Source organism: Erithacus rubecula, assembly GCF_903797595.1.
Source record: "Erithacus rubecula genome assembly, contig: scaffold_191_arrow_ctg1, whole genome shotgun sequence".
NCBI classification, from domain to species: domain Eukaryota; kingdom Metazoa; phylum Chordata; class Aves; order Passeriformes; family Muscicapidae; genus Erithacus; species Erithacus rubecula.
Window position 1 is genome coordinate 66,983 of NW_027636122.1, and position 25,072 is coordinate 92,054.

A 25,072-nucleotide genomic window follows, 5' to 3' on the forward strand; every position below is an offset into this window, starting at 1 on the left:
CCCTTCACAAACTGCATTTTAATACTTGTTACTGCTACTTCATCAGGATTAGTTCCTGTGATCATGGCATGTTGCCTCCATCTGCCACAGTAAGCCCATACCTTCTTCCATTGTACACCAGTTCTCAAGGGATTACACTGATCAGCAGGATCTTCATGTGCTGTACACAGCCACTGATACAGCTTAGGCGCAACAATATCCCATCCATCAGGACCTCTGATATTCCATAGCCAAGCATACCCCTGTTGGATTTATTATCGGTGGCTATAGGAGTTAATAGATCCTTTTCACCCACTAAAAAGTGAATAAACACAGCACCACCATTCCAAGCTCGTAAAATCTATGTCAGTATGCTCTCCCCACTCTTCTGCCGATAAGATTCTAAAAACTCCTGTAACTCCTGTGGAGTATAGGTTTGTGTGACCTGTACCCCTTCATCCAGCAGATCCTGCTGTGCCTCCATTTGCACGAGGGATCCTGCTTCTACCACCTCTTTATCTGCCGAGTCTGGCACAAACTCAATCTCGGAGTCCAAGGACCTCATCCAAATATATCCATTCCATTCCTTTGGATCCCATGAATGTTTCTTAATAAGAGCACAAACCTGGGAAGCCGAGACCTTACTTTTCCCATATTTTTGCCTATGCTCATTAGCAATATGTGCCACCAGCCATTCTACAGTGTGTTTCTGCTCACAGCACTACTCCTTTTGAGCAGTAAGTACTTCTTGCACAAATTCCTTTGCATTCCTTAAAGCAACCCTCTTTCAGCTCTCCCACTTGGCCACTAATGCTGTAATTTCATGGTCCAGTGACTAACAACCATCCCAATCTCCCTGGTAACTTGCGAGCAGACTAGCATGCTGCTTTTCACTTTCCACAGTAATTGACACATAGCCAATCTGATCTGCAGAGTAACTGCTGCTAGATCATCAGCTTCAAGCCATGCATCCAGCAAAGCCATTGTCACTAAGAAAGTGGCCACAGGAGTCCATCCCAAAATGCAGGAAGTCATTGTCATAGCCTCCTCAGTCCCCAGCTTTTTCCATAGCAATGGCATGGTCGTTCTCAGTGGTCCCTGACTATGCCAAATGTGTGAACAAAATATATGCAGGTAACACCAAGATGGCCACGATCTACAGCTGAAGTGTGAAGGAAAGATTTATTCCATTATTTCACTGGCAAAACAGGCACACACACTGCTAAGCTTATTTCATTTTAGCAGGGTGTTGGGGGTTGAGTGTTATACTATTACTGTGTCAATTTAGAGAAATTTTCCCATTATCATTCCAATGGAGCTGGCCGGGTTACACCCAGGATTTTTGATAAATCTAGACAAAAGGGGTAGGTGGGAGCGGCTTCTGGAGGGGCTACTCAGGCTTACGGGAGGTGGGGGGGGGGGGGACGGGGACCGGGATGCGGGGGGGGGGGGGGGACGGGACCGACTCGTGTTTCTGGCGAGCTTGGAGGAGGACGCCCCATCTCCAGCACACGCAGCTGAATGCAGGAGAACCAGACCCTCTGCGATCACCTGCCCTGCATCTGCCCTGTTCCAGCCTCCTGCCTCTGCAGACACAGCTGATCACCTGGACACAAACGGTGAGCGAGGAGCCGCCCGCTCCAGACCGTTCTCACCCGAGACCGGCGTGGCCACTGCCGCCCCCTCCTGCCTGCGCTCCCGCCTGCTCTCTACGGCTGCCGGGTTTTGCTCCATCGGCAGCACCGCGACCGAGCACAGAGAGAGTGTGCCTGCAGCTAAAGATGGTGACTTCCACCATGGTCAGCAGATAGCACTTTCCTTGGCAGGTCTGAGGCAGTGTGATATAGTCAATCTGCCAGGCCTCTCCCTACTTATATTTGAACCATCGCCCACCATACCAGAGGGGCTTCACCTGCTTGGCTTGCTTGATGGCAGCACACGTCTCACAGTCATGGATAACCTGAGAAATACTGTCCATGGTTAGATCCATCCCTTGGTCTCATGCCCACTTATAGATGGCATCTCTGCCCTGATGACCTGAGGCATCATGGGCCCATTGAGCTAGGAACAATTCTCCCTTGTGTTGCCAATCTAAGTCTATCTATGTCACCTCTCTCTGTGCAGCCTGATCTACCTGCTCATTGTGTTGGTGTTCCTCATTAGCCTGACTCTTGGGGACATGGGCATCCATATGACAGATTTTCATGGGTAGCCTCCCTACCTGAGTTGTAATGTCTTTGCACTCATCAGCAACCCAGACTGGTTTTCTGTTCGGTCTCTGAGGGTCTCTTTAGACATGAGACCTCCTCAGAGACGACATGCAGGTGGTTAGGAGTCTGGGTTCTCTCGGAGTCACCGGCAAGAAAGCTGCTCAAGACGACCTTGTGTTGTTTCAAGGCTGTTTATTTATCTTATCTTCCAAAATGTTTCAGCCAGCCTGACACAGGTCTGCTCTGCAAGGCAACCATTACAGAACTCCCCTCAGGCGGGCTGTGTCAAAACTTTTATACCTAAAACTACGTACTCAATATTTACAAATTCTTTCCAATGCCATGCAATCTCTTTAAAATGTCCAGTTCTTTCCCCATCCAATCTGTGGCTCCCAGGATGCAGCTCCAACATGGAGGGCATGAAGAAGAAGGAAGAAGAAGCCCACCATACCCAGGTTCCTCTATCTTGACCGCATGGCTCTTAATATAAACAATTAAAAAAGCTACTTATTCTCCATTCTAATATTCTAATTTATACTCTACTTGTTTTCATGTTTTGTGTTTCTTCCCTCAGTGTCGGTAAATTCTCCCAAGGAGCTAAATCCAACCCCTGCAGCTCTTGGCCACAACTTGGGGGTCTCAGAGGGGTCTGCCAGGGGGGTTTTTGCATCCCCAGATGAGCCAGGGAGGTACCCTGGACTCCCACAGTTTTCCTCTACGGTGCCATTTAGGCTTTTTCCACCTTTCCAGCCAACCCCACAGATCATTGGCTACCATCCATGAATCACTGTAAAGGTAGAGCTTTGGCCACTTCTCTCTCTCAGCAATGTCTAATGCCAGATGAACAGCTTTGAGTTCAGGAAGTTGACTCGATACAACTTTTCCTTCAGTAGCTTGTGCAACCTGTCGTGTGGGGCTCCATACGGCTGCTTTCCACTTCTGGTTCATCCCCACGATGCAGCAGGAATCATCGATGAAAAGAGTGTAGCATGTTTCATTGGCTGGCAGCTGGTTGTATGGTGGAGCTTTTTCGGCCCAGGTTACTTGTTCCTGCTCCTCTTCGTCAGCGAGACCAAAATCTTCACCTTCTGGCCAGTTTGTAATTATCTCCAAAATCACAGGGTGATTCGGGTTGCCAATACGGGCGCGCTGGGTGATGAGGGCAATCCACTTGCTCCTTGTGTCATTGGTGGCATGGTGGGTAAAGGGAACCTTTCCTTTGAACATCCACCCCAGCACTGGCAGTCAGGGTGCCAGGAGAAGCTGTGCTTCTGTGCCAATCACCTCTGAGGCAGCTTGAACTCCCTCATAGGCAGCCAAGATTTCATTCTCTGTGGGAGTGTAATTGGCTTCAGACCCTTTGTAACTTCTGGTCCAGAATCCCAGGGGTCGGCCTCGGGTCTCACCAGGCACCTTCTGCCAAAGACTCCAGGACAGACCATGGTTCCCAGCTGCAGAGTAGAGCACATTCTTTACCTCTGGTCCTGTCCTGACTGGGCCAAAGGCTACTGCATGAGCAATCTCCTGTTTGGTCTGGGCAAAGGCTTGCTGTTGTTCAGGGTCCCAGTGGAAATCGTTCTTCTTGCGAGTGACCTGGTAGAGAGGGCTCACAATCTGGCTGTACTCAGGGATGTGCTTTCTCCAAAAGCCTATGGCACCTAGGAAAGCTTGTGTTTCCTTCTTGCTGGTTGGTGGAGACATTGCAGTGATCTTATTGATGACCTCAGTGGGGATCTGGCACCGTCCATCCTGCCACTTCACTCCCAGGAACTGGATCTCTCGGGCAGGTGCTTCAACTTTGCTCTTTTTAATGGTGAAACCAGCTCCCAGCAAAATCTGGATGATCTTCTCTCCCTTCTCAAATACCTCCATTGCCGTGTTCCCCCACACGATGTCATCGATGTACTGCAAATGTTCTGGAGCCTCACCCTTCTCCAGGGAAGCCTGGATCAGTCCGTAGCAGATGGTGGGGCTGTGCTTCCACCCCTGGGGCAGTCGGTTCCAGGTGTACTGCACACCCCTCCAGGTGAAAGCAAACTGAGGGCTGCACTCTGCTGCCAAAGGAATGGAGAAAAATGCATTTGCAATGTCAATGGTGGCATACCACCTTGCTGCCTTGGACTCCAGCTCGTACTGGAGTTCCAGCATGTCCGGCACGGCAGCGCTCAGCGGTGGAGTCACTTCATTCAATGCACAATAGTCCACAGTCAGTCTCCATTCTCCATCACTTTTGCGCACAGGCCAGATAGGACTGTTGTACGGTGAGTGGCTTTTGCTGACCACCCCTTGGCTCTCGAGATCACGGATCATTTTGTGGATGGGGATCACAGCATCTCGATTTGTCTGGTACTGCCGGCAGTGCACTGTCATGGTGGCAATTGGTACCTGTTGCTCTGTCACTTTCAGGAGTCCTACTGCAGAGGGGTTTTCTGACAGTCCAGGCAAGGTGTTCAACTGCTTAATGCTCTCTGTCGCTACAGCAGCTATTCCAAAAGCCCACCTGAGTCCCTTTTGGTCTTTGTAGTAGCCGTTCCTGAGGAAGTTTATGCCTAGAATGCACGGTGCCCCTGGGCAATCCAGTTGGATTTTTCTGCCACCCCTTCCCTGTCAGGCTAATCTCAGCTTCCAGCAAAGTGAATTCCTGTGATCCCCCTGTCAACCCAACAATGGAAACAGGTACCTTCTCCACATGTTCTGATGGTATTATGGTAGACTGTGAAACAGTATCAACTAACACTTTATGTTTCTGTGGGTCTGATTTGCCAGGCCATCGGATCCACACCGTCCAATAGACTGTCATCCCATGCCTCTCCCTGGCTAGAGGCAGAGCCCCTGTTCTAATGGGCCATCAAGGACTCCCCAGAATGACTCATAGAATTATACCACCTCATTGTGAAATTCCCCACCCAGGTGGACCTACCAAACATTCCCGCCTGTATATAATCTGGGGTTTGGGACACCACAATACCACCACTGGATATCCAGAGATTTGACAACCACCAGTCAACCCCCAGAGAAGGACCAGACCTTTCTACAGGATCACCGTTTCAACAAGACCACATCCATCACTCCAACAGGACTGCAAACACCGTTTAATCAGACTGCTACCACCACCCTGACCAACAGGGTGTCAGGACATATTCTGACTTTGTCTGTTTAAGCCAGTGTTCCTGTACTATTGCCTTTTTTGCAATTTTCCTATTAAGCTGTAATTCTGACTTGGAATTTCTTGAAAGGTATTTGGAGATATTTCCTCTCACTGGTTTACCTTCAAGCCAGCACGGACAATCTGGTATATAAAGAAATTGATGGGCTTGCACCTGTTTTCCAATTCCACATTTTAATGGTTGAAAAAAAGGCTCGTGTTCCTTTTGCCCAGGAGCACTAACAACATTAATCTTTTCCTACCTAAATTTTCCTTTACACATATTTAAAAATTAATATACCACTCCAGTATCTAGTAAGAAATCCATTTTCTCACTCACTGGTGTTAATGTAACCAGAGATTCATCTGGGGATGACACCTCTGGTCCTCATCACACATCTTCTAACATTAGGAGTGGTACTGCCTGATCTGGAGCCTTAAGGGGAGTTCAGGTTCCATCAGCTCCTATTTGTCCCTTTCCCCCCAGACATTCCTGCTTCCCTTTACAAATAGCTCACCAGTCTCTGTGTCTGTCTCTACTAATTCCTCTGCAGTGCCCCCCCTTTTTGGGCTTCACTCCACTAACGGAGCTATGAGCTTTCACTCCTGATTATTGTACATTTTCCATGCTGCTTCTAATAACTTACTCAGATTCCTATCAACAACTTATCCAATACTACCAGCATCAAGTACCTTCACAACTTTCTTTGGGTCTTCCCTATAAGTCTGTCCTATTGGACTAAACCCTTTATCGATTTCCAAACCTTCTGCCCATCCATCGCCTCTCATCCCTCCATTCCCTCATGGCTTAACTTTTTTTACAGCAATTTTCCCCACTGCTCCCTAGGCTACTTTTAAAAGAAACATAACTTGCTCGTCAACAAAGACGCTTCAGCAAAATTAATTCATACTAATTCAAAGTGTGAATTTACAGTTAAATTGCTTTACATTCTTTTGTGCATGTTGAGGAATATATCTGGTGCAGGTAGCTGGGTCTGCAAGCTGAAGTTTGAGCTTGGGGTGCGACCCCAAGACAAGAGGCCATGAACTGCGACCCTTTGCATAACAAAAGGCATGAAGACTGGTGGCACCAGTCAGGTGGATGGACATAGAGAGACATAGCAGGAGACTTGGCAGGAAGAGCAAGACTTGTGGGTGCTTGGACTGTGAGGGTATAAAAGTCCAGGGATTCCTTTGTTCAGGCATCAGCTTGGGCTGTTTCTGTGTTACTGCACTGTGAATAAATTGCTTTATGGAATGAGACATCTGAGACTGCTATGGGAAACCTGGGGTTGAACCAGTAAGGAAACCTGGTGTGACTGCGTGTGAGTGAGGTGTGTAGGGAGTCAAGCGGGACACCCACTGCAAAGGGACTTTGGTCCCAGCAGTTAAAGTCTCTCACTCTTGGGAGTGTGACTGCCTGTGAACAGTCACCATTGTAAAGATAATTTTCCATGCAATTAATATAATCTAAGCCTCTGTTGTGAAAGTATTTTTTATATAGCATGATCAGCTGAACCAATAAAACTTGTATTTTGCTGTTATTCATTACAAGACTGTTGGGAGGAAAGGGTTAAAACGAGAAGATTTGTCAAGGAGGAGGGGGAAATAGTTTCCCTCAAAGTGACCTTAATCTGGGAATGCTAAAAATGTAGGTGTGGGGTGGGAAAATTCCCTTTATTATGCCTAGTGCTTTTCATCCTCTGCCAGTTTTGAGACATAGAATTCTTGTGTAGAGATAACACACTCTCTCAAACATGCTTGAGCCTCCTGCTGGGAGAGGGAAAGATCATAAAAGCACAGTCTTGTGATATACTGCATGTGTGTGAAGCCCTTTGATATATTGGGACTGTCAGTGGGCCCCTAGGCTGCCCACCAGGATGAGCTAAGCCTAATGGAGCCTGTGTGCCACATATCTGCCACCCATGCCACTCAGTGTTGCTTGTGAGGTAATGAAGTAAATCTACTCTTTGCATTTCAGCTGTGGCTTGGTAGTGGCCCTGGTTGCCTATATGTGTTGATTCAAACAAAGCCCATTGTTCCTCTTGTATTTGGCAGTAATGTAGTGATGTTCACAAAGCATCTTGTCATATTATTTTCAGATGTTAAGAATTTATGATATTATATTTTTTAAAGCTTAGTGGGGCTTTTTATGCTGAGAAACAGACAACAAGTAGGAGTGTTAAGGATGTTTTTTTTTTTTAAAAGACTGTCTTGAAACTTTGAGTGTGCCTGGCAGTCATTTAAGCAGTGACTTGGAAAAAAACACAGACCACTTCTTCTTCTAGCAGTATCCATCTTTATTGCACACAATTCATGATATATATGTTTTTTCTATGGGAAAGTTTTGGGAAAGTTTAGAAGAAAAGACAAAACAGCTACATCATTGAGCATTCATTAGAGTAGAGGTTTCTGCCCTTATCAGCCATTCACTCAAACATGCCACCTCCCAGCCTTTTATGTGGTAAAAGAAAAACATTCACACATTGTGTTTATGGCTGTAGTCATTCCTCTGGTATGCACCTTTCCCAAGAGAACAGAAAGCCTTTATCAAAGTCAGGATAAAGTGACAAGCTGCTCTTCTATGATGAGCTCTCAGCAATGTCAGTATGCCCTGAGCAGGCCGATGCCTCTTCAATTGATGTTAATTCTGACAGGGCTGAAGATATAACTATTAAAATTTTGACACTACCAGAAAAGGGATGGATAGCTTTCAGAACAAAATAAAATACATGTGCATGTTGCATTATTGCACTGCAGGACTGCAAACATGTATGTGCCTGTGTATATATATATGCCCCCCATGTATATGTACAGCTCTGTTCTTTGTGCCATGGTATAAAACTGAAAGGTGGTCTGGCAGAAGTTGCATTGCAGTTGGATCATTTTGATCACCAAATAAGTGTTGGTATTTCATGTACTTCCTAGAGAAAATAATCTAAGAAGACATGAAGAATAATTTGGGTTTTGTTTAGGTCTTTACAACTGTTAAAATAACCTGACAGAGCTGTGCATTTATTTCCTATGACATAATCCAATGCTTTGAGGGCAAAATCAATTCCTTTGAGCAAAAAACCTTTCAAACAGGAATTAAGTTCAAACAGGAATTTCTCTCTAAGGAGAGAAAGTTACATTCGACCCTCCTGTACCTATCCTGAGGAAGTGTAGTGCAGCTGCTTCAAGATCAAAATTTTGACCATGGGTTCTAGCAGCTGTTGGGAGTTCCTTTCATGGACCTTCAGCTTCTAGACCTGTGCATTTCCAGTCCTGTGTGTTAACCCCAGCATCTTCTCTTATGAGGGAGAATATTCATTTCATACCGAAACTGACTGGACAGAAACTTTCTAACACTATTTAGAATATTAGAAAACAGGCATTTTTTTTATTGCAGTGCTGGGAACTCAGGGGATCCTTCCTCCATTCAAGTGCACTGAGCATCGAGTGAACAGTTTTTATTGTGCACACTGATTACATATTCATTAGCTATCCCCACTTCCTTTGACTTCATTTGGCATAGTTGCACTCCTTATTGGAAGTCTTTATATGATTCTTTGGGGTCTTCTTCAGTGGTCTTCAATGCCCAGTGTCCTTTTTAGGTGGCTGTTCCTCGATCCTCCTTGCTTTTGAGTAAGCACAATATTGTTGTTTTGCATAATTTCTATTTGGCCAGACTTGCAGAGCTGAGCTGGCATCCTGCTTGTGTTTTGCACGACTTCTGTTTGCCCAAGTTAGATCCTTTATAACAGCTCTTTTACTAATATATCTAACTGTACAAACAGAAAACAATAACAGTTAAAATTGCTAACAGAACGAAATAGGTAACTCGGTGTCAGTCCCTTTAGATGCAAGCACGCTGTTTCTGTGCTTAGTCCAGAGCCCGGATCTGCCAAAAAGGCAAGCGGGAAACGGAGGCAGGAAGGAGGGGGGGGGGAGGGGCAGCAACGGCCACGCCGGTCCCAGGCGGGAACGGGCTGCAGCGGCGGCTCCTCGCTCACCGTTTGTGTCTGGGTGATCAGCTGTGTCCGCAGAGGCAGGAGGCTGGAACGGGGCAGATGCAGGGCAGGTGGTCGCAGAGGGTCTGGCTGAACGATCCCAGGCGTCCTCCTCCCAGCTCGCCGGAAGCCTCAGAGGCCCCTCCGGGGCCGTCCCCACCCACCCCTTTGTCTGGACCCATCAGGGACCCTGGGTGTAGCCCGGCCAGCTCCATTGGCATGATAATGGGAAAAATTCTTTCAATTGACACAGTAACAGAAAAACACTCAACCCCCAACAGGTCCTAAAATAATTGTCCTGTTCCACTGTAAGGAGAGTTGAGGATGATTTTTTTAAATAGATTTCTTGGACAAAAATAAAGGCAAATGCAGCAAATGTTATATCTGAAAACTGTTTATTAATGAAGAAAGGGTATTGTCCTGACCGGAGTGGGATAGAAAAGGGAGCAGAGATGGAAAAAGAGAGACAGAGAGATAAATAGAAGACAGGGACAGCATTACCACTAGAATCCCAGGGTGCCCTGTCAGCATCTGCTCGGCAGATGGAGTGTGTGTGCTGCCAGCCGCATCACATCTGTGTGGCTCCGTGGGGGGCTAGGCCCAATTTCCAACCAGCAGCAAGCTGTGTGACTCTTCCATTGGCGAAGAACAGGTGGCTGTGGTTACCGACAAATTTGTGGAGCAGCTGCAGGTTGTCAAGGTCGGGGCATGGCAGCTGCTCCATTGGGGAAACAGCAGAACACTAGATTGTCATGACGACGGGCTCCCTCGGGGACTGCGAACAGGAAAGACAGGCAGGGAAGAAGCAGGACTGCAGGGAGAAAAAGGTGAGCGGGGGAGGGGGGGCAAGCTGAACCTCTGGACGACCCCCCGCTCCTAAGAAATCAAAAACGGCAGGCTAAACTGTGGCGTAGTTAACTGCTTTTATGTGCTAAGACTCCTCCCATAGCCTGATTTCTCAGTCATTTTTTTCCCGGGCATCCGAGGTTCAGGATGCCTCCAGGGGGGCGTCACTTGCAGCTCAGTCATGGAAGTTTTCTCTCCCCTGATTGGCTGTCAGGTGAAGTTTCCCCAGAGACAAGACCCTCCCTCCATTTTCTCCTAGGCGCCTCCTTAACACATGGCATGTGTCAAGGCTCCCAGCATGTGTACAGCCCCTATAGTAATTTTTTACTCGATGTCAGAAAATGGATATATAACATATGTTTAGGCATAAATAAAAATTAAATTGATTCCTCACAATAATTAATTTGAATCCAAATACGTCCCATTTTAACAAAAACAATCCACAAAGCATAATTTTGTCTCGTTTTATGGTGTTGATTCCCAAAAGATAGACTGGAAATAAATCCCCATAGACCGATGTCTGCAAGGCAGGTATTTCTTTATTGCAGTGCTGGAAGTGAGGGGGATTTCTCCTCCTAACTCACCTACCCTTATCAAGTGCCGTGGTATATTTATACAGTAAGTATTGCTTAGTGTTACTATGTCACTACAACATCATCACATACATGCCTGAACTACTTTACATAGTATGATCTCAGTTATTAGATAGTTCTTTTGCACTGCTCTTGCATCTCCTCAATTCAGGGGTCATCAAGGGTCTTTGATGAAGGCTTCCAAGGTCTTCTTCACATCTGAACTTTTCAACTTTGTCTTCGGAGCATATGTGTTCCTTGCTCTATCTGGTCTTAATGGGCCTAAATTCTTTATTTTGTGGCTAATAGGCTTTGCTCTTGCCATTTTTTCATTAGTATTATACTTATCTATCTCTGGAGCTATCCACCTGGCAAGTTTTTTCTTTTTTTTTTTTTTTTTTTTTTTTGTCTATTCATCATTAAGCAACTAGTCAACCATATACTAGCCATTACATTGTATAGCAAGTTATTTCTATCAGCTTATATAGGTATAAAATTTATGATTCAGGTTATATAGGTACCAGGTTATATATATATATCAGGTTATATTGATATCTAGTAACTCAAGCTACATAAGCACCTTGTAACTTCGACCTAAGTTATATAGGCATCAGTGTGATATCCATCACATTATTGCGTTTATGTCAAGAGTGATGCCTTGAGAGTCTACTTAGAACAGAGGCTAGACAGTGTTAAAGGAATAAAGTAGGTATTTATTTAAAAGGCTTTCAAAGGATACACCTTGGGCAGTACAAGAGTCTGGCCATGGCTACAGCCAAGATGGACCCAAGATGGATGCTGGGTCATGAGTTTTCACACTTTTGTAAGTTTTGTTCCATTTACATATTGGGGTTAATTGTCCAATTACAACTTCATGTTATGAAGTCCCATCCTCTGAGATTGGTCTCCTCAATTCGCTGTTGTTTACACTTTTTGGGCCCAAAGCTGAAATGGTGTTCTTGGTTCTCAAGCTGGAAAAGGATTGTTTTGTTTAACTGAACTGTGAGGAGGACTTGCTAACCCTGTATATGAAGTTCTGAGTTATATACTAATGCAGTGCAGAATCTGGAAAATATGAAAGCTAAAACTTAAGGCATCAAGAGAATGTGCAGTTCTCTAAGAAGAAACAGGATAAGCCTAAATAGTTTGGAAGTCGTGCATTATCAGATACAAAACTAGACTAATTTGCATTATATATTTCAATTTAATGAAGTCATAGGAAAATCAGTAGAAAATACAGGAGAAATATTTGTAGAAAAAACCACGTGCTGCAAACAGATAACCTCTGCATTACAGTAGACATCTTCATGCCCACTATGTAGATGCCTTAGGGGTAAAAATATTATTGAGAAATACTACTGGTGCAATCCTATTGAAAACAACCAAAAACAACCAGCTTCAAAAAAACCTTCTAAACTTTTATCTCAGTTTGAGACTAATTAGGGGAAAATATCAATGTGATGAATGTGTCCTCTAATGGAAGGCAGGTTTCGGCAGCCACTCCCCCACAGGTTTGAAAGGAATTCTTTGGAGGAAAGTGAAAAAAGCCTGTTTATTTAAAAAGCAGAGTGCATGCAGGCAGAAGAAAAAAAAATATATTGTTAGATAATAAACCTTCTCATTGGGGGGGAAAATGATTGATTTTTTTAGAGTCCTGCTCAGATGTGGTGTCCCTGCATCCTCTTCCCACCAGGCCATGGCATGGGGTCCTGGTGTTGGTCTGTTTTTTTCGGACCGGAGCAAAGCTGAAGAGTTCCAGAAGAAGCCACAGTCCCAGGGAAACTTCTTGTTTCAGCTAACAAACGAGAAGCTAGCTAAAAGCAAATGTGTTGGTTTCAGTTTGAAACCGGGCAGAAACACCAATTAATGTTGTAGTTTAGATTTGCCAATTTCAATATACTCATTTTTTGCTGTGAGATAGATTTAGGAGCAAAAGGAAGGCAGGCCTGAAACTTATAGGGTGTAAAGAAAAACTTTATTAACAGCATAAATAAATAATAAATTCAGAATAAAACCTTCTAAAACCTTCAGATCGCCCCCTCCTTCCCTCTCTCACACTTTCTTCCCCTTCTTAACAACATACAGAAACACTTCAGGCAGTTACCAACTTAAATAATGTTTTTCAATTCACTTTAGGGAGAGGAGTCTCCTCTTGTCTAGCTATAGGATTTTTTCCACAAGAAGAAAAAAAAAGAGTTCTCTCGTGGCTTCACTCTCTACGAACTCCTCCCATCATCAAAGCTCTTCCAAAAAGATGGGCCATGCCAAACTCATGGGGTATTTACTTTTACAAATGAACTGTTCAACAAGCAAGAGTTCTCTTCATCTTTCTTTCTCTCTGTTCATACTTCATCCTCAGGAACAGAGATCCCCTTTTTTGCCCGGGGCAAAGGATCCAGAACACACGTGATTTTGCTCAATGATCTATTAAGTCAAACACTCCAACCCCCCTGTCTTTTTCCACGGTTTATAGGATTTTTTAGTTCAGTACAGTTCATCTTTATAGCTTACAAAAGTATTTTCAGCCCAAATTCATGGTGTCTCCTCATTCTCCTTCTATCTGGAACTTGACTCCTGCTTTACTGACTTTGGTGTATCCTCTCTGTTCTTCTTCTTCTTGCTCAAGGGAGGATTGAAGGTCTGCAAGTCTTATCTGAGCATTGGAAGGGTTAAAATCAATCATGGAGGATGCAGAAACTGCTGCCTGGCTATGCTGGAACTGCCAGGATCTCAGGACACTCAGGCCACCCTGGGGGGCTGAGTCCTCTGGCATCCGTTCTCCCTCCACCTTGCCCAGCAAGCAAGGGTGTGGAAGGGCTTTGCCAGAACTGGGCTCAGCATGGAAAGGGCCCGGGCCAGTGTTGCCTTGTGAGAGGCCGGAAACGAAAGAGACCTTTCCCGGGGTTTACTTGCTTCAAAATGTTAATTCATGGAGGAGGACTAAGTTCTCCAATTGGTTTCTCAGGCTGGAAACAACCAAACCAGCCTCCAATTGGTCCCATCAACTCTCAGAGGAAGTTCTCAAGGAGAAAGACCTCCATGTATGCCCTCCCCCCAGGTGCCAATCAATGCAAAACCAGCACAGCAAAGAATTTTAACTCTCCGTCTCTCTCCTGAGAAAAAGAGCTGAGAGCTGGGAAAAAAACAAGGGAGTTATATGTGTTTTGAACACAGATTGTGGAAAGAATTTCACCAACTTCCTCCCTCCCTCCTGGACCTCGCTTAAAGGTACAGGACTCATGCCTGGGCATAAAGCAGATGATAGGGGGCACAGTATCATACGTTCACTCCAGGATAGAACCAGGATAGACATAGTAGTAATAGAAAGCTCATGTTTTGTATTTTATTAATTTAATTAATCCTAAATTAGGATATTAACTGTCCTGGATATAAAGCTTTTTATCTGCTTCATTATATCAATATAAAATGTTTTTTCTGTGAGGAAAAATTAGCATTGAGGCACTTTTTGTAAACATGTATACATGTCATGCACACACAGCTACTGGTCATTATCACAGAACTATTAGATGGGATTGCTTGCTTTCATGAAATTGCTGGTGTGGATATTTGCTGGATCAGAACATCAATGAAGAATTGTGAGTATGATAATGAACTAGATTTTTTAGCATGTTCTTTTATGGAATTTTTTTATATGCTGTGTTACTATAAATGAAAAGTAAATCTGATCAGAAAAACAGAAGTTTACACTGTTACTGTCTTATTTTTCATATGTAAGTCAGTGTTCCTTGAAGAAATAGGATTATCATTATTTTTGTTTAGTCATTTAAGTTTTAAAATTTCCAGTGGTGAATGCAAAATTGCTTGAATAGATGATGAAATGTTAATGCAATTGGAAAGAACCCATATTCCTTTTCTGAAAGAATTTTTATTCCTGTTCAAAGGGATGAAATGTATTTGGAAGGAAATACTGGAGTGTAAAAGAATCAGAGGTGTTTTAGTGAAAGAGAAGATGTGATTTAAATTGGTAATGAATGTTCATCAGTGACCAGTTGGCTTTGAACACCTTAGGAGCTTTTATGGGAATCATGTTTTTGAAGTATGCTTTTATGGAATGGATTGTGCATGTGCATGAAGTGGACAAAAGAAACTCGGTGTACAAAATGGTGACATAATGTTTAATTGTTCATATGTACAAAATTCAAATAAACCTATAAACTTGAATACAAAATATTAATGATTAGTAATTAAATTAGGCAGAATAAAATAGATTTTATAATAAATAACTATATTAATTACTACTACACAAAAACCTATATACAAAATTATTTTGGCCATTGTTACAGATCACCATTTATGCCTTTAACAGTAAACTAATTAACAAAATTAATTATTTTTATATGTATTTTCCATATAGTTATGCACCTCACATGCTGTTGACATTGTTAGCCTAGAGACATAATCACAGGATGATTATATGCAGGTGATTTTATTGAAGAGCTCTGGGAATCAGGGGTACAAACCCAAATCTGACTCCATCATGGATTCATGATGGACATGTTTTTATACCCTTTTCGTTATATAACTGTATATAAATTATTAAACCCATATTGTTCTATTGTATACACTGATCTTATCCAAGCATGTATTCTTGTAATTTTCATCAGGGCCCCCCAAACATCCTTTTTTATGATTCTTGTTGCGATTACATCGTTTCTCATGATTCTTATTACAATTAAACAATAATTCTATTAAATTGCCAAACAATCATTATATTTAACAATCGTATTATTTATCATGATGATTACGGAGGTGCAGACAAAGCTCAACATTCGTTCCCAGGGCCTAGTTCCCTTTCCCAGGCCTACCAAACCCAACCTTTCTTTCCACCCCCTGAATCTATTGTATACAATTCCCATGTTTTAGAGACATTTTAACCCTACGCTATCATTATGCAAGTAAACATTTATGAACTATTTGCATACTAATTCATTCAACTGATGTGTCTAAGATGTTTTCCCTTGTATACTGACTGCAAGGATTGGGTCTTTGAATGATGGCAGACCAATTATCTGTGAAAAATATAGCCCCATGTTTCCTCAGAGAATAACTAAACTGTAGGCAAGGATTGTTCCTCCATAGGCTACTTCAAGCGACCCCACCATCAGCTTCCTGTTTGTATTAAAGCAATATCGCTGTAATCCTAAATCTTTGGTCTCTCTGTTGATATTACTGAAGAAAGGCCCATTAACAGTAATATGGTGTTGAAATTCAAGACTTTTGAATTTGTAAGTAGAAATTAAATATGGTGTTTAATAAAGAAAATATATTTCAGGCATAGAAGACTTGCATTTAGGAAACTAAGCTGTAGTTCCAAAAAAACTGCATTAGTTTTCTTTTATCAAGTTGGTGACATATCTTTATTTACAATACATTTCATAAAGTAATACATTAAAAAATACTTGGTCTCAATATGTATATATTAAAATCGTAACTTAGAATATACATATTCTACAATAACATGCTATTGCGTTTGGGAAGCTGATGTGGATTTCATTATCCTTAGCATTTTATTTAAAAATAGGACCCTGATGAACTGGTAGGGTAGAGGTTGTTTTCCACTAATGAATATATCTATATCCAAAAAATCTGTTCATTAATATTTTCTGAATTTAAAATTATGATTATTTGAGCACTTGGATTCTCAATTAGGCATTCAGTTATAGGATTTTTTCATAATTCAATTTTTCTTGGATATTTAAAAAAAGTTATAAGACAGTAAAAAAAGATAAAGAGGGCTCTGACCATTCTCTTTCTGTCTGTGCAGTTTGACAATCAGCAAACATTGGGAGGCAGAACTGGCCACACTCAAGGGTAATAATGCTAAGCTCACTGCAGCCCTGTTGGAGTCCACTGCTAATGTAAAACAATGGAAGCAACAGCTCGCTGCATATCAGGAGGAAGCAGAACGTCTTCATAAGCGAGTAAGTCAAAGCAAACAGAGAGGATCCTTAAAGTTGAAGTACTGGTGACTGTATTTGCTCTCTTTGAAGTAAAATAGCTTGTTGTTGAGGCTTTAGGTTAATTTTTAAGAGTGAAATTAATGATCAATTTAAAGCACACAGGGTTCTTCAGATGGAAAATTCTTTATTTTGTAGCAATTCCTTTTCTACAAAGGGTTTTATTGCAGGAAGAGTTATCTAATCTATTGTAATTAGGACATATCTGCAAGCTTTCACTCTTCATTTGCTGCCAGCTGCGTCATATGTTTTTCAGGACCTTTTCCATGGCATTGAGCTTTAGTCCCTCTTGCCTTTAAGCCCTGTGCTGGTTTGAAGGTAAAACAGTGGGAGGAATTATCTCCACACAAATACATTGCAAGAATTTCCAAGTCAGAATTACAGCTTAACAGGAAAAATACAATAAAGGCAACAGTACAGGAACACTGGCTTAAACAGACAAAGTCAGAATATGTCCTGACACCCTGTTGGTCAGGGTGGTGGTAGCAGTCTGATTAAACAGTGTTTGCAGTCCTGTTGGAGTGATGGATGTGGTCTTGTTGAAATGGTGATCCTGTAGAAAGGTCTGGTCCTTCTCTGGGGGTTGACTGGTGGTTGCCAAATCTCTGGATATCCAGTGGTGGTATTGTGGTGTCCCAAGCCCCAGATTATATACAGGCGGGAATGTTTGGTAGGTCCACCTGGGTGGGGAATTTCACAATGAGGTGGTATAATTCTATGAGTCATTCTGGGGAGTCCTTGATGGCCCATTAGCAGAGATGGCCCCCTCAGGATGGCTGCTGCTTCCCCCGAGGGAGTTATCACAGTTGAGTCATGGTGAAAATAAAGAAACACTGCTCCACCCATTTTAACAGCTCATGTAAATGGTGATAGAATGCATACTTTGGTTACACCTTACATTTTAACCCAAGACAAACACATAGAAACTTCATATCAGATCTGTAAATAAAAGGCACCCTGTTGTAGTTTCCACACATAACAAAGACCAATAGCTTTCTTTTGCCCTTGAACACTGAATGTAGAATCAAGTTAATTGAACATCTGCCACTGATTTAATACAGGAGGGGCAAGATCCGGTTCCCTTTGCTGTAAATTTTCTTTGCAGAGGTCATTTGACAAACCAGAAATTAGAGCACAATGGGGGCAAGAAGTGCCAGTGTTTGAGAGAGGAATAAAGTGTGTGCAAGTTTGAAGGCTGCATTATGAAAAAAGTTTTTAATATTTTTATTTCTTTTCTCTTTTCACGTGTAACTCTCTATATAGGGTAATTTATTCGTCTTTATATAAATTTTTCATAGTAGTTTAGAACAGTTTTAGACAAAGGAAAGGCAAGATTAGCATATGTATGGAGGGTAGATGTCTTTGATGGCATAGTATTAATATTGTTAATATAAGTTCATGTCATAGGGACAGTGGGAGCTTCAGGCAAAGTTTACTAAAGAAGGCCTGCAACTGAGTCTGAAGTGCAGAAAAGGTTCCCCTGGGTGTTTAAACTGCTTCATCGAAAGAGATTTAAATGAAGACAAATCCTTCCTTAGCCTCAGATTTTGGCAACAGTTTAAATTTAAGGAATCACTTTGTCCTTCAAGTTCTAATGCCGGTAAATCAGATATTTTTATATAAAAATGAATTATTTATTAAGACTAATGAACATACAATACATAATATATGAAAGATCTCAATCAGAATTACTTACTTCACAGTATAAAACTGAAGAACTACTTGTAGATTACAGCATAACATGAAGCAGTCCACTATATCAAGGTACCTAGATTAAAGCCAGCAAAATAATTAGTATTGATTAGGAGTCAAATTTAACTTACCACTGAAATGACAATAATGTACACAGATTCCTTCACTTAACCCCTGGGGAGTAACTGTGGAATAGGCATCCCTATTCATGGGAGAAATTCCACACATTTCCAGGAAAATGTTCAGAAGATTTCTGCTTTGTGAAAGTTTGGTGTGGCTTTTATAGCTGTAAAATGAGTGTCTGTCAGTCAGAAATTCAGCTTATCTTGTCAGACCTTACTTCAGCAGTAAGGTATTTATTGGCAGTTGGGAGATGCCAGTTGAGTGTTAACCCCATGGAGCCAAAATAATTCACTACAAGACAGCTTGTTCTGCTTGAGTTATCTGACTGGTAAACAAACAGACAAGCTCTTGTGGGGGATGAGATGTCCTGCTACAGTTAATTTTTAAAAATATCAAGGAGATGAACTTATTTAAGAAATAAAAGCAAACAAAAGCACTATAAGCTTTTTTGGGTGAAGATTGTTTTAATGAATATGCTGACAGGAGTGAAAGTCAAGTAGCAGACGTGTCAGACAATTTGGTTTTATATACCGTACTCCCTTAAATGAAATAACATATGGCAATAACAGTTAGCCAAATCCAGCAAATTAAGTGTTCTTTTAGACCTGTGCTGGATTGTAATACATGAAGAGATGCGACCCACCAGCAGAGAGTGTGTGATTCTAAGTGAACCTAAGGTTTATTCAGAAACATCAGTATATATATCTTTATTTCTATGAGCTTTTTTGGTTGCAGCTTACAGATGTGATCACAGTCCTCCAATAAATCTGTCCTCTTGATATTTTCCATTGTTCTCTCCAAAGGCATGGTAAAGGACCGTGAAGAGTGTGCGTCTATGTTGAGGTAGAAGTAGAAACTCATTCGTTCAGTTCTGTCTCAGATACGCGCTGTGTCAGAGAGACCTGCTGCTGGTGGTGCTGATTCTGCTGCTGTCATTCTCTGTTTGACTCTTTCCTTACACCAACACCTGTTAACCCAACAACTCCCCTGTTTCTATTTTTAGGAGTCATGGACAAAGTGAGTGCAACCATAGCTTGTTTTTCTGTGACTTTAATGGCTCTAATTATGTTGAAAAGGACAAGACAGAAATTTTAAAAAGATATCACTGTAAGACAACGTAATCCAATAAAAACCCAAACACATAAATTTATTCCTGAAAACCAATTTTTTTTTATTTCGCCAAGATCAGTTTTTAAGTCTGTCAATACTTTTTGATCCTCCACAGTTTGCAGATCTGAGTTGATCTTTTAATTGAGTTTAAAGTTAATGGATATCTTGTCTTAGGGCTTTATCAAAGGCTCTTTGGAGGTGGCTTTTGATTGTTTCCCAATTTTGTTCTATTTCATTCCATGAAAAAGGAGTGACACACAAAGAGTTATGTATGTATTCCCAATCGCAATATAGGGATATGTGGGTTTTTTGAGCCTCAGCTTTTTCACCAATCCACAAAATAACACTTTCTAAGGCGTCGTTATTTCTTTGTCAATTTGCTCTTGTGTTTGTAATTCTTTTTTAATACTGGTTAGAGCTTGACCCATGGTGTGGACAGTTAAAGCTGCAACAGCTGCAGAGGCTGTGGTTAAAACTATTAGAGCAGAAATTATGGCAAAGATCAACCAACTGAGAAATTTGCAAACTTGTCTCTTACTCTTTTGGATTTCCTCCTGCAATAGTCAAGCCAGTTGTGAGAGTCTGTCTTGTCCTTCCCGAATCCTAGTCAAATTTAAAGGTACCCAAATTTCCGGTCTTCCCTTAAATGGAAGAAGGACAGAAAAGTTATTAATGTCTTCATTGGTTACACATTATTTAAAAACAGAAGAATTAGCAGACAGAAAAGACAAGCCATTCCTATAATCAATTGAAAGATCATTAGCTAAAGCAAAAACATACAGGTGTGCAGTACAAGTCATTAGTCATTGTTTCTTTAACAATGTCAAATTTGCAATGATAATATTCTTATTCAAGTTCACTTGGTATACGGTATTACTGAAGGCAGGTAATAGCATTTTCCACAGATGCTTATGAACACGTGATTGATTATTATCTAGATAATATTGAATCGAGGGTCTGGCCATTCCACTATCATGTCAAACAATGCTGCAGTTTGCCTTTTGGAAGGGAAGAATTATTTTATTTGTCCCCTTTTCTCTAAGGATACTATGTGATCTCCAATCAATTATTTTCCCATATTGTAAGAATTGCTATGGTTGTTGTTCTATACATGATGTCCATCCAAACACTGTAACTTGGAAATGGACATAAAATAACATTTGGGATAATGAGGTGGGGTGGCATCTACAGAATTGTTGGATATAGACAGAATGGTCGGCAATGTAATAGCAGTCAAATTTTTTTCTAAGAATTCATATATCAAGTGCAATCGCATAGAAAAATTGGCACAAGGTAAAGCTGAAAAGGTACTCATTTGATTCTACATTAAGCAAATAGGTGGCAAATCAGTAACATAAGAAGCATTAGTAATATATATATATACAACATCCTGATCTAGGGGAGGAAGCCAAGTTCCTCCTACCCATTCCATTCCATTGTTGATGAGGGGAGGTTCTGGATCCCACCAGGTCAGAGGTCGAAACAGAGGTGGGTCGAAAATGTGTGCCAAATAGATTCTTTCTTCCACCATTTGATGGCAGTTATAGCAGAAGAAAGACGTCAAGGTTCATTTTTGTCGTCCTTGGCTGTGTTTGATGTCTTGCCAGGAGACAATATGGTCCTGTAGGTAAAGAAATAAATCCATAACTGCTCCCCCAAGCTAACAGTGGAACTGGACCTTTCCATTGACCACTGTATACATCCTTGTATGTAACTTCTGGGTGAACTCCTTTTCCATCACTTGTCTGACCCAGGTGTCTTTGATGTGCCGTGAGGTCATCCCCAGTGGAAAGATTAAAAAAATTTGAAAATAGGTTGCTTTATCAAGCTGCTCCTAAGGGAGCATACCTATCAGATTCCCCCTTTTCTTGTTTCTGTAGAAGGTTTTTCAATGTGTAATGTAGCCTCTTCACTATGGCTTGACCTGTTGGAGAATATGCAATACCTGTAACATGTTTGATCCCCCAAGTGTGGAAAAAACCTTGTGTTTTGCAAGATGTATATGCAGGTCCATTATCTGTTTTTATCTGTTGAGGAATGCCCATAGTAGTAAAGGCACGCAGCCAATGTTAGGTTGCATCTTGTGATTTCTCACCTTTGTGAGCTGTTGCTACTATTAAACCTGAAAAAGTATCAATAGAAACATGCACATATTTAAAAATCCCAAAACTTGATATGTGGGTAACATCTGTTTGCCAAATGTCATTAAGTTTTAACTCTCATGGGTTTGTACCTAACATTTGAAGTAAGGAAAAAGTTGTCTGGCATTATGAATCATCATTCACTGCATGTCGAGCTTGTGGCAAGGTTAAGCCAAATTGTTTTGCCCGTGCTTGGGCATTTTGATGATAGAAATAATGAGCAAGTTTTGCCTGCCCTAACTTTTTCAGCATAGTGACTGTCATGGCGAGAGCATCTGCATTAACTTCCATTATAGGTCTGGGCAGAGTGGTGTGTGACCTAAGGTGTAGGAAGTAATATTCATGAGACCTGTGAAGTAAAAGGTTATACAAAGTGGTTAGTTGACGACGGTGGTAATGAAGAGATGGGGTCTTCACGATATGCCATGAAGCTGTTTATTGATCCACAAAGCAAAGTTTATATACTTTTTTACCTATTACTAAAAATAGCGCACCAATCATATTAGTGTTACTAAGTTATATAACTAAATAACATTGCTCAATCTATGCCTCACAGGTTAAGCACTCCGTACCATCACTTTCTTATCTCTTACATTCCTTCTTCAAAATCCCGCTCAATCTTGCCAAGGCTTGCGGGCTTCTCTGGCTGAGGCTTGTGGTCTACTCTTGCCAAAGCTTACAGCCTACTATGGCTAACACATCCATGTTGGTTGTGACAAGCTGAGCAGTGCTTGCTGTCCTGCTCTCTAGTTGTATTCCCACATCTCCCCCTTTCTGTTCTACCAACAAGATCTTCTTTGCTGACTTGTCAATTCACTTCTGAACACATTGCAAGACACAAGGCAAACATATTACTAAAAGCAAAAGCATAGCTAATACATAAAATCCAGTTTTAACTAAATGCTTAAGCCAGCCACTAAGTCCCCATCCTCCGAGTATATTTCCAAGCCAGTCATTATCATCCATGACTCTTAGTTTGCTAACACTATTTTGGAGGGCCTGTATGTTTGCATGAATGGACTGAGAGTTGTCAGAACACAAATTTCAAAATAGCATAGTTACCAAAAGAGTATCATAAAGGATCACAAGTTGGACAATGGTGACGGGGGCAGCTTGCAACACTGTGCCACCTTTTCTGACACCTGTAACACTGGCACAAAGCCCACACCTGATGCCAATGTTCCTTGCAAATAAAGCAATGTATAGGGTTACATTCAAGTCCAAGTATCCACTTCAATTGTCCCAAATGCCATTCGCGACGATGCACCTGCACTTCAAGGATGTCTTCTACTGTGTCCAGAGTCAGACGACCATGGAATTTAAAGAGCGGTGCAAAGTCAATGAGTCCTTGCATATTAACAAGAAGCTGGTCAAGACAAATGTCCAATGGGATCTGGGACTGGAGCCGAGGATGGCTGGGTCAGGATCTCTGGTGAGATGCCAGGACTACAGCAGTCCTCTTTCTGAGGAGGTTCCAAGGATTCTCGGAATGGTCTCATGCTCTTGGCCGGAATCCACCTCAGGCCCTTCTCTGTGGAAACACAAGCATACCCTTTTCCCCAGGTGACAAGGGGATAGCGTCCCATGATCTTACCTGTTTCTGGATCCTTAATAAGGACTGGAGCTTTCTGTTTGACCTCTAACCGAGGATTGTTACCAAAACGCCTAACAATCAGAGGGTTAGGGTCCATCAGGAAGCAATTTAAAAAGTTAAAAACATACAATGCTTTCTGCAACCTTTTAGCTGGGGTGGCATTCCCCATTCCCCCTTTCTGTTGTAACAAAAGACGCTTAAGTGAAGCGTGTGCTCTTTTGGTGATAGCTTGGCCTGTGGGGGAATGAGGAATCCCTGTTTTGTGTGACACCCCCCAGAGAGCAATAAAATCTGCAACTCTCTGAGAAATGTATGCAGGACCGTTATCAGTTTTAATTTCAGAGGGAATTCCCAAGACCGCAAAAGCACTCGCAAAATTACGACATACATCCTTTGCAGATTGCCCAGTGTGACAACATGCAAACAAGGCACCTGAAAATGTGTCTATGGAAGAGTGAATATATTTAAGTTGGCTGAATTTAGGAAAATGAGTAACATTTGCTTGCCAAATTTGAAGGCTTTGAAGTCCTCTAGGGTTAACACCTCCTGCAAGAGAAGGAAAGGTGTGTCTCTGAAAATTTGGGCACATAGCCACAATACTGGAGGCTTGGCGAGTGGTCAAGCCAAAAGTGCGTGCAAGTGCAGCAGCATTTTGGTGAAAAAAATGAATGACTGAGTTTTGCTTGAGAAAAGCGGTCTGATAACACAGGCTGGGTTGTTTGAACTGGTAAAGTAAGCAAATCTGCTTGACGATTCCCTTCTGTAATAAAATCAGGTAATGTTGTGTGAGAACGAACATGCATTGCAAAATAGGGATGTTGTCTGATATCTAAAAGAAAAACAAGATGTTGTAACCACTGTAACAATTCTGCATTAGGTACTTTCTTAAGTGCTGCAGCTTCAGCTCGCTCCACGATTCCTGCAGCATAAGCCGAGTCAGTTACCAAGTTAAAATGAATAGCAAAGCATTGAAAGGCCCACACAACAGCTGCTAATTCACCAATTTGGGGAGAACCTGAAACAGTAGTAACATCTGAATTCCATCGGTTGAGGTCTTCATCCCACCAAAGTAACACTGATTTGTGGGTACGGCCTGACCTGTCTGTGAAAACAGTTAAGGCTTGCAATGGGACTTCACTCCTTTTGGGCTGCATTAGAAGATTAAAGCTTGTTGCCACAAGCTTGTGCTTCAGAGGATGTGAAGAAAGCAGTCTGGAAAAATTAGCAAGAGCCATTTGAAACACATCAGACTGTTGCAGTAGCCACTGCAAATAAACAGTAGTAACAGGTAAACAGATTAAACTGAAATCCACACCTGCAAGTGTGGTGAGCTTGTCATGAGCTTTGATAATAAGCAATGCTATAATTTCACGTTGAGTACTAATAGTTTTAGACATTTGGTGTGACAGAAAAATTCACTCAATGATTAACAGTGGGTCTGGTGCTTTAGGATCCCATTGAAAAATTAAAGCATGAGATTGCTTAGCTGGATTTAGGATAAGGGGCCCATCAGGCAGCTTGCCTGTTTGAAATAGCATTAGCTACTTTTTGCAGTGCTTGGCAAGCATCTGGCGTGAGCTGACGAGGGGACAGAAGATTGGAATTTCCTTTTAACAGATTAAACAAGGGGCTTAGGTCTGCATTTGAAATTCCTAATAAGGAACGAACCAAATTAATTGTCCCCAAAAGT

General features: G+C 41.9%; 1 pseudogene across 1 annotated transcript in view; it reads left to right on the forward strand.

Annotated features, from left to right (window-relative positions):
* LOC306815697 (homer protein homolog 1-like) overlaps window positions 1-25,072 on the forward strand; it is a 165,175-nt pseudogene that overhangs the window by 53,357 nt on the left and 86,746 nt on the right. Inside the window, exon 4 of the transcript in view lies at window positions 16,530-16,686. The product of the transcript in view is annotated as a homer protein homolog 1-like (transcript). The remainder of the gene's footprint in view (window positions 1-16,529; window positions 16,687-25,072) is intronic.